This window comes from Corvus cornix, chromosome 4 (assembly GCF_000738735.6).
Source record: "Corvus cornix cornix isolate S_Up_H32 chromosome 4, ASM73873v5, whole genome shotgun sequence".
Taxonomy (NCBI): domain Eukaryota; kingdom Metazoa; phylum Chordata; class Aves; order Passeriformes; family Corvidae; genus Corvus; species Corvus cornix.
Window position 1 is genome coordinate 37,459,599 of NC_046334.1, and position 10,382 is coordinate 37,469,980.

Consider the following 10,382-nt stretch of genomic DNA (forward strand, 5'->3'; position numbering starts at 1 on the left):
GCTACTAAATTAAAGTTGCATTTGCTTGCCAAACAATGGACATGCTTCATATCTCAAAATATACAAAGGTTTACAAGACCTGAAATAAAGTAAGGCTTTGTGCATTTTTGATATATATTGTGTTGTTGGTGTTTGGTTGGTATTTTTTTTTTTTTACAAACAGGAATATAAGTAAGAAAATAACTACTGATGAATATTTGCCCTTCCACAAAAAAAGTTGGTAGTGTCAGAAAGATTTTTTTTTTAAACTAAATGTATTTCATTTTGCCCAAAAATTGACAAAACATATCCCATGGAGCTAGATATGCCTGTTGAAAAAAATCAACTCTCACAGTAAGAAAAAAATCATAAGAAATACAATATTTATTCAAGTGTGGTAACAAAGTGAAGTTGATTTGAGATAAATAAGAGAAATTACTACTCACTGCTGATGTAATGGACCAGATACCTAGTTGTCCCTTAAAGATTATTTAATGAGATAGTTGTGGTTACAAACAATTTAAAAGCTGATGAAATGTTTGTATACAAAGGGTAATGTTTTAATTTAATTGTTTGGTTCAATTTAAGCAGCCCTTAGGTTATCCCAGACATGAGAAAGATGTGAATTATTGTTGCAAATTCTTGCAACCAAGGCTGCTTTGGCTTTTCATATAAAAGCTAAAAACAAAAGTTCTCTTGTTCTTCTGTAATCTTTAACCCAATTGCTTAGGTAATAAGAAATAAGGTCCCATCCTCCTCCACCCTTTTTTTTTCCCTCGTGGTTTTAAAGTCTTAGCATTCCAAAATGGGAGAAAAGAATTGTTCCTCAGGGTCAGCTCTCTCTCTCTAGACCTGAATCTTCCATGCATTTTTTCACCTCTGAAGTATTTTTAATCTATTTGTGTTTTCTTCATAGTGGTAGCATGAAAAATAGGTAAAAAATACACAAACTGTGTTTTACAACAATTTGCAGAAGAGTATCCCAAGCTCTCTATTGGTGATGTTTTCCTATGGTGCCCAAATTTACATTATTTTTTAGCAACAAATCTCTGATTGATAAATCTATGGAATAGACTTAGGATATTGTCTGCCACTTACTTTATCTGAAACTAGGAGGAGTCTGTAGTGACAACGTGCATATTTGAAATAATGGAATGTCTTCTGGTTAAAAAGTAAATGGTGACTGTTCTTTAACTATAAGACATTCTTAATTAGTCATCTCCTCTGTAAAGCCAAATTCTAGCTTTCTTTGCGTATGCAAATGTTATTCTTTTAACCTTCTCATATGAAGTTATTTTCCCTTGATAGTCCGACTTTTAGAAAATGACAGAAATAATTCTGTCATTGCTCTTCTTTTCCTTATGCTGATGAAACCTCTGCAAGTTCAAAGTCAATGATGTTTTAGAGATGTTTCAACTGGAAGCTGCGTCCAGAACTATGTGCAGAACAACGGCTGTGTTCATGAATGAGATGAATAAGATTTGCTTGTGTTCAAGGGGGCCCAAGCACTTGAAAGAGAGATCTATGGGCAGTTTCTACATAAAAGCATATATTAGCCTTGGCATAAAGTTTGAGATTAAAAAAGTTAAGGGGATTTTTCCTTGCCCAATGTCATATATACTCGCCCAGTTCTTGTTTTTTCCATTGTTGGTTATCAAGGTGCCTGCCTATAGGGACTCCTGTTTTATTCAGTATTGCTTTACTGGTTTGCCATTTATGTTCTCACTCACTTTTTTGCTTATGTTTCTTGGTGTAATTGCTTAAGAACTTAGCACATCAATAAAAATAGAAAATACAGCAAACTATGGCAAAATATATACTTTGCACATAATTGCATATTTTACTATGTAAAATTCAACTTGGGGTCATGTTTGCTACTCATCCTTCCTGCTGGATTCTCAGTGAGTGGGTGCTGGGTACCCTGAAATTGTCCTTTAGGCCTCACACTGCTCTTCCACTTTGTGCCTTGGGTCCTGAACCTTCCCCAGCTGGTTCAGAAAGTATGTTTCCATCCTAAAAAGGGGCGTGAGTGGCTTTTTAACAATGCTCCTTCACTGTTGCTTTCCTTACAAGATGCGTTTTATTAAAAGTAGGTGTTGCAGCATATTTAGCAAGCATGTGACATGCAGGTATATGAGAAAGCCTGTGTTAAAGCACTTGTGTTGTCATGTTCTGTACATACAATACTATTAATGGGTCAGTTCTATATGTATATTGAACGTTGAGGTAAAACCAGTGCTTTTATACTTGGAAAATGTTTTACAGGTGTTTCAACTTGTTTTTGAAATTTGAATTATGATACAGTCATTTAATTAAATTTTGGAAAAGAGTTTTATTACTTTTAAATAACTCCAGTATCATATTAAGCTGTGTTTTTTTTACAAACAGAGGCAGTCAAATATGCTTAAGATAGGAGTCAAGGCTGAGCACTCTTCAGTTGCAGGTCAAATTGCTGCATATGAAATGTAGTTTTGGGCATCATTACTTTTGGGATTTTCTTCAGATACTTGGGCAATTAAATACTTAAGATCTCCTTTTTGTAAAAATCCAGCCTCATTCTGTTGAACAGTACTTATAAAATCATCTGGATTCCAGGTTGTGTTAGGTATGTTAAATATTTACGTCTTAAAAAACACAGGTATTCTTGTTTATTTGTTTTTGTAATCAAGTTAGGGTAGTAGGACCTGGATTTACTTCAGATTTACTTCCTGCAAGCTCCTTATCTGGTTATGATTTACAAGCTGAGCCCTGAAAAACGCTTCAGCAATGCAAAGTAGCACCATTCAGTACTGGAGACCGCAGTTATATGGGTAAAATACTTCCTTTTTTGATCACTTGAAAGTATGTTTAAAGACCTCCATGACTTAGATATTAGTTGGCCTTGGGTTTGGTGTTTGGTAGGATTTACAGGAAGTGGTTGTGGCTTATTTTTTGCTATTCATATAAGCTATGTCCTTTTCTTGTGTTAGATGTGTTGGGAGTCACTTCTATACAGAATAATTACAGATAATAGTGGATCAAATGCTCTTGAACTTGGTTTTAATTTTTATGCCTAGGCATTATATACTGGGATAAAAATCATGTAGTCACATTCTATGTGCTTATTATAGGAAGAATTCTCTTTGTTATAGAAGACAAATTTTAGTTTTAAAATGCAAACTTTAGTTATGGAATTAACATTAATGTCAGGAGATCTATAACATCTTAATGGCCCAAAGCATCTCTCAGAGTGGCAGAAAAGGAATTTTTTTCTGTTCTTCATTTTCTCTTTTGAACTCTTTGGCAGGTTGTGTTTCAGAGCTGAGAAGGACCCCTGAAGATCTTTTCATCCTGAAAAGATTATATCAAAGATTTGCACAAAGCAAAATTGTCTTTTTCCTGGCCCTAGAACTGTCTCTGTAGATGGCCTTTGAATAAAAGTATTAACATTTAAAACTGGCATTGATGAACAGAAAACTGGCTAGGACCTCCATGATTACTTGTTTCCTTTATGTTTCTTGTGCATTTTTTTTTTTTCAATTGTAGCTAGGGATATAACATTGCAGCTATTTTTTTTTTGTTACAAATTGTGTAGCTGAATGTGCTTATCTCTCTTGTAACTTCCAGCTACCTTTAAACGGGCTGCTTTTCATAATAAATCAAATTTATCTGTTGTTATACTTGTTTCTGAAATACTCAAAATTTTGCAGTTGAGCAGAAAATTTCATAAGCTAGAGTTTCCATATTTGTTATCCAGTATTTCTATCAAAAATCAAAGTGTATAACTAAAACTTTAACTGGCCTAATAACGAGGGACAACAGGTTTCATTATTTCAGGCTTGAGATAGTATAAAACTGCTACCAGAAACCTTTAGGGTTAAATTTCTGGTCTTTCATTAGAAAGATGTCTGTTGCAGACTTTTGAAATAGCTATGAAATCCATCTGTCTGACCACTTACGCCTTTGCAAATCTTAATGTGGAAACATTTAATTCCACTTTGTTTCCTGAGGTGACCTCAGACTTTTGGTGGTAACCTGCTCAGTGACTGCCAGGAAGTGTTTAGGAGATGGCTGGGTGTACAAAGATTTCCCTTGACACAGCTCTGAGCACAGACTTTTAAATCTTTTATGAAATTTGTTACACAAACATGACATAACTATCAGTCACTTGTTTTCATCACTAAAGAAAACAGAAGTTGCCAGAGCCTGAAGTTGATATAATTTGCTGTTGCTATGTAGCTTGACAAATGAATGGATGCAGGTGGGGCAAAAAGACTATTAATTGAAGATACCTTTTTTTTTCTCCTTTTCTTTTCCTTTATTTTTTTTTCTCTAAAGTTAACCTTCTAGTCCTACATTTAATATAGTCTGGGAACATGAATGAAGTTTAGGTTTGTAGAAATAGTTCTTTACATTTGTTACTGAAATTATTGTTAGATCTACAGACCTTCATATAAACTGAGACAGCTCATAAGGCATTCTAGACTCTGGGGCTGGCTCTTGTGAACATGAAAACCCAGACCACTCTTTGGGATCTGAGTACTGAGAGTGCATCATCAGAAAATGGAGATTTTCAGCATTACTTTATTAGGGAGTTCTAAAGATATTTACTAACAAAATTTATCTTCTTCCCACCCAATGCAAAAATCCAGATTTTTTAGTTTTATTTCCTTCCCCAAATAAATTATAAATTTCTTATTAAAAACAGAACAACAAAACCATAAAAGGTAGAATTCTTCCTTTAAAATTTCAATCTAAAAGTTCCCATTTTCAGTTCGCACCCAATTTAAATCAAAATTTCATTTAAAGTAAAAAAAGATATTACTAAATTGGAATACTTCTTTTCATGAATTTTTATGACTTTGAATATTGCTGTTAATTTCTAAAAGGAAGACACTTTGAGATAAGAAGTACTTCCACAGAGAGAAAAATTTCTTGTTAGCTTCAGTCTAAATTGGGTAACAATTCTTCATGGGTAGGCCTTAAGTGTTAGAGTATTGGAATCAGGATCTCCTTTTCTGTATCTTGGCACTTCACAGTACATGGGAACATATATATATGGTCACTGTCTTGCAAGATTTTTGGGGCCCAGTTAACACCTGTCCAATTTTAGAACTTCAGGATCAATGCACAAGTTTAAGGGCACCCTAAAAACACTCTTGAATATGGTTGTGTGAATTGCTGAATTCTCACAGACGACAGTTTGGAAGCTGCCTCTAAATATAGTGTCCATTGTTTTTCCTTGCATAGGAGGATGTGAAATAGGCAGAGAAAAACTGAAATCTCTGAAATTTATCTACCTGTAAAATGGCTTAATGACATTTCCTTCCTTTACTTTAAAGTATTTTGAGATCCCTTGGTGAAAAATGATGTATAAGAACAGAATAGTAGTGTTTCTTGGTACTTCTGTCTTGCAAAGAAGTCTAATGTATTTTGCTCAAATTGTATTATCTTCAAACTCTCATTGCAAAGGATAATCAGGATAAAAGAAACAGAAACATCAGTTTTTTGTTACAAGTTATTGCTCAGACCTCTCTCTTTGTAATGATAATCACAAAACCATAGCTTAAACATATTTTCTAGCAAGAGTCAAAATGATAAATACCATGATTTAGAAGGTTATTGCATTTATGGTCTAGTGTGAGTTGAATTTTTTTCCAGAAGGCACGGGGTGCTTTATAGCTAGCAGAATTTTATGAAGTCTAGTAATGCTGTAATGTGCTATTTTTTGAAGGCAAGATTTGGTGCCTGACTCTGTTCCATTCTTTTTTGTGTCAGCTAGGAATGAAGCAGATAACCAGCTCAGGACTTACTGCTTTATTTAAGAAGCCCTTGGTTTTTATAATTACTCTAATATGCAAATATGTTTGCACAGTTGCCTTAACAAGTATTAATAGGACTAATTTTCTGAGTGCTAAGTTGAATCTCCTTTGCTAGTAAAATAAGCACTCCAAGGGTAGGTACCTTACAGTGACCTTGTCTATCCCACAGTCTGTCTTTATCTCTTCCCTTGTGATACCTGCCACTTTGTCACCCCACAGAGATGGGGGATGACTTGTGATCTGAACTTGCGTGCAAGACAAGTTGTTCTTCCACATTTTTGGCTATTTTGTAGCCTGCTTCAGTCCTATACTGAAAGCCAATTCCCTCTTTGCTGCTCCTAGATGTTGTTATGATTAGAAATACTGGCGAGTCATGGAGGCTCATCATGAAGGAAGGAGGTTGATATGGTGGTGCCAAAGCCGAACAAAAATTTACCCAATAAAAATTCTTAAAATCCTTTGTGCATGTGCCAAAGAAATAAGTTGTTAGAAATCCTCACAGTGGCTTGCAGTCAGAGCAAGGTGAGATGGTTATTAGGGGCAGAACTGCCATCCTTATGCAGAGGATCTCCCTTGAAACTGCTAATTGCATCAGCTTCTCCCCCCTGCACACCTTGTGCATATTAAAGGAAGTCAGGGAAGAATCTCGAAACTTCCAGTGGTGTCACACAGCAACTGATGAAGGAAACGATGTGGTCTGTGTTTCACTTTTAGAGACCTGAAGGTATGAAAACATATCAACATCAGGAGATTTCTGTGAAAGTACTGTAAAATCCTCTCTGCCACATACTTTATTTCATGCAGCCATGAATCTGTGCAGGAGCAAAGATGTCGTTTTGGTTTGTAGATTCATGAAATATACTAATGACACCTGTGTCATCGGTGTCTGCAACATGATTATCAAATGCATTGTCCATGCATTTGAATTATTTTCTGGAAAACTTTCAGAAGAGACTATGATTGCAGTTGTTGTTATCTCTGGTATTAAACAATTTACTGTTAGAACATGTTATCTATCAGTGTAAATTTGCATTATTTTCTAATTTTTTCCCATAATTTTACCTGGAAAATTGATGATCAAGTAGCTTGGCCCTCTAAACATGGCATGCCTGTGTTTTTAGGTGGGTCTTCTCTATGCACCTGTTCTTCAGTGAGTTTTTGTGCCTTGAATAAAAAACTATTACCTTTTTTCCAAAGCAAGTAAATGAAAAAGGTTTTCTTTTCTCATTCAGAATGATTATATTTCCTGTTTATACTAACTCATTACATCTGGAGAAGGCTAATGCTGTCATGTATGTGCTACTAAGAGCAAGCAGAAGAAAATTAGACTGCAAAGGAAAATTTCCAGGGCTAAGTTGATAAAATACACATTAGTATTGGGAAAAGTGCATGAAAATGACAGCATTTGATCAGGGCTTTAGTTTCTAGTTGGATTTGTGGGGCTGAAGTTTAATATTCTTTGCTATATTACTTTTAAGTTACTTTTAAATGTATTTGTTATTATGATCATTCTTTAAAAAAGTCTTTGTTTTAGGATTTCTAAAATCATTTTCAGAATCTTCACCCTGGAAATCAAGCTTCCTGCTTTTTAAAAAACAAATGAAAAAGCAGCAGAGGAGGGCAATTTCTCTGGATGCTTACAATTCACAAAGTTAATGTTACTAACTTTTGCAGTACTGGCATATTAACTTTTTATTAGTTTATTTTTTTAAATTTTATTTTACCTGTAAAATATATATTTGATATGGAAAGTCTTTCCTAAAAAAATAATCATAAAGAACTTCAAGACATCTAGGAGAGTTCTAAAAATTTTTGTAACAAGCAAGGCTTACTGATCCTTTTTATGTCTGCAACAGAAGAATATGATTTGACCATATGCTTGCAAGTGATAAGAAAAAATATTACAGATATATTTTTCTTTTAATATCTGTAGTTTTTCTGTTCAGAGTACTACTGCCCACAGAAAAGTACACTCTCTCATGCTTGCTTAATCACTTTAATATAGTCAAGGTGCAGCCTTAAGTGATTAGCATGGTATTTCTCGTTTCCTAGAGACCAAGTGCTAAGTCTATTAGACATTTCCTGCTATTCTTTTGAATTGTAAATACTATTCTTGCAAATTGAAAAGGCCAGTGTAGGGACATATTCATGCAATTTCCTATCTATTAAAGATGTAGGTTTGAGAATGGAGAAATAATAAAATGCAGTTTTTCATAGAAATTAAGGCACACTAAAGATGGAATTCACTGTTGAGCATTCACAGGGATTAAATATTTGGAATGCCAGCACCAATTATTTTCCTTTTCTCATCATCGGTTTGAAGAAAATATCAGCACATAACTAAAGCAAATAGTGAAATCCTGATCTCTGTGATACTGGAGGAAAGTTTGTACTAACCCTTTTTAGCATCAGTGAAATTATTCAGTGGCATCAGTGAGCTCAGAATTTGGCCTCCTGCTTTATCTTTTTAGAAAGTGCTTAAGTATACAAATGCAGATGTTGTAATTCTTAAATTAAGCTATTTGGCTTGCATTTGGAATAGCAGCCAGTAGGAACACAGAGAGCTTACAATATACACCGAGCAATGTACACTGTTTGTAAGAATTCATGTTTATAGGTGGATACAGCTGATTTTGGAGCAGGAGAGAATGGAGGGAAAAGGAGGAGGAGGCAGAAAAAAAGAAAAACATTCGAGGGGGGAGGTGGGAGAATGAAATCACACAATCTACTGAGTGTTAGCACGCTGTGTCAGCCTGAAGAGGAAGAGGACCACCCATGGGGAGGACAAGTGAGCCTAACCTTTTCTTAAAATTCTGGCTGCCTTTGAAATGCATCATTCTATAAAGCAGCTGCAGCAAAAAGTTTTAAGCAGACGCAAGAGCAGGTGTAAACTTCATGTTTCCAGACTTCAAATGCATCCTGTCAGCTGTGTTTGTATGTTGATCTAGAACACATGACATGCATTTGACTTGGTTAAACTTTGCTGGTGTAAGAGAGCTCAGACTTGCAAGATCCTCCTGCATTTCAGCTGTGTTATTTCTTTCCTTAAGGGTTCTGACAGGAAAGAATGGAATTTCATTACAGCTTAAATTGTTCAGAAATAGTTTCTGAATATAGCAATATTTTCTGAATTTACCTACTTCTTGAACATGGAGCCTCAGATACTTTGACACGAATGTTTACAACATCTGGTGTGATTTTTTTTTCTTTTTCTTTTGTCTGGCTTGACTTTATAAAGTCACTCCCTTCTCTAGGCAGAGTTTGAACCCTTTACATCATTATACCTTTGTGGCTGAGTCTCCTGCAGAGACTGCAGGAATCTAAATCAACTTCAGATGGTTTGCCAAGAAGCTTGTAGGAAAAGTACATGATCTGACTGCATGCTGGAGGGAGTATGGCTATAGCAAAAGCACAGAGGGACATGCCTGTATTGTAGTCACCTCTTACTCTCTTGCAGAGAGAATCTTTTTGTAATGATTTCTAAGCAACTCGAGTCAGGATCCTTTTCTGTTGCCTGTGGCTTTTTACCTGACTGGAACCAAAAGAAATTGGGATAGCAACAGCACCCAGGATTCTTTACATCGGTTTTGTCTTTAAAAAAAAAAAAAAAAAAGACAGCATTGTTCTTCCTCATGCACAAAGGCACAAGATTTCAGCTCATTTTGCACCTTCAGCTTCTTGGCAGTCCTTAAGAAAGTGTAGGGCAATGCTTGTGCTGCAGTAAAGGAAACTTGCAGGTGCAGCTGTGTTTTTGTTTCAAGGGTTTTGACTGTGAAAGCAAGCCCTTTCTTTCTCTTACTCACAATGGGTGTGCTTTGTTCTTAGAAATAAATGTTGTCCAGTTTACAGAGTAAGAATGTTGTTTTCCTTTTCCAGAGGCTAGCTGTGAGGCCTGGTTTGATGATGTCAGTGGTTCTGTATTCAAAAGCTCTTCTGTTGCTAGAAGTGGTGGAGAGGTGTCTTCTTATAGCTCCCCTCTGCTGTGGAGAGAGAGGGGCTGGAAAGGGGAAGGCATTCAAGAGGGATCAGTTTTTTCATTGACGGAAGTGCTTTGCTGTGTGACTGATAAAAGGCATATATATATATATATACACGCTCACAGTCTTTTTCACTTGTGCAAGATGGCACACTTTAAAATAATATGGTCTGCACTTGTTTTTCATGCACTGAATAGTGAATATATATAAGCTCCAGTCAGTAATTTTAGAAAGTAGGAGAGGCAGACAAAAAAATAATTTTAGTGTGGTGTGTCCTGCATCAAAATTCTGATGTGTTTGCATGCATGCATGTGTTTTACTGCTGAATTATCTGGTTTATTACTTTATTTGAAAGTAGATGGGTTTTCATCCAAAGGTTTTGAAGGAGGGAGAGTAAAGTAAGATATAGAAGAGCTCTTGTCAAAGACATCTTGATGAACAAGAGCTGGAGGTACTGCAATTAAACCAACATCTTAATTCCACTATTTTTGTTTAAAAAAGATTATTATACATTGCAGCTGCTATACTATGACTGTTTTTTAATTAAATAGCACTTTTGTAGTAACAAGTCATACAACTTGTGGTAAGTAATATGAAATCTAACAATAGTAATACTTGTATCAGT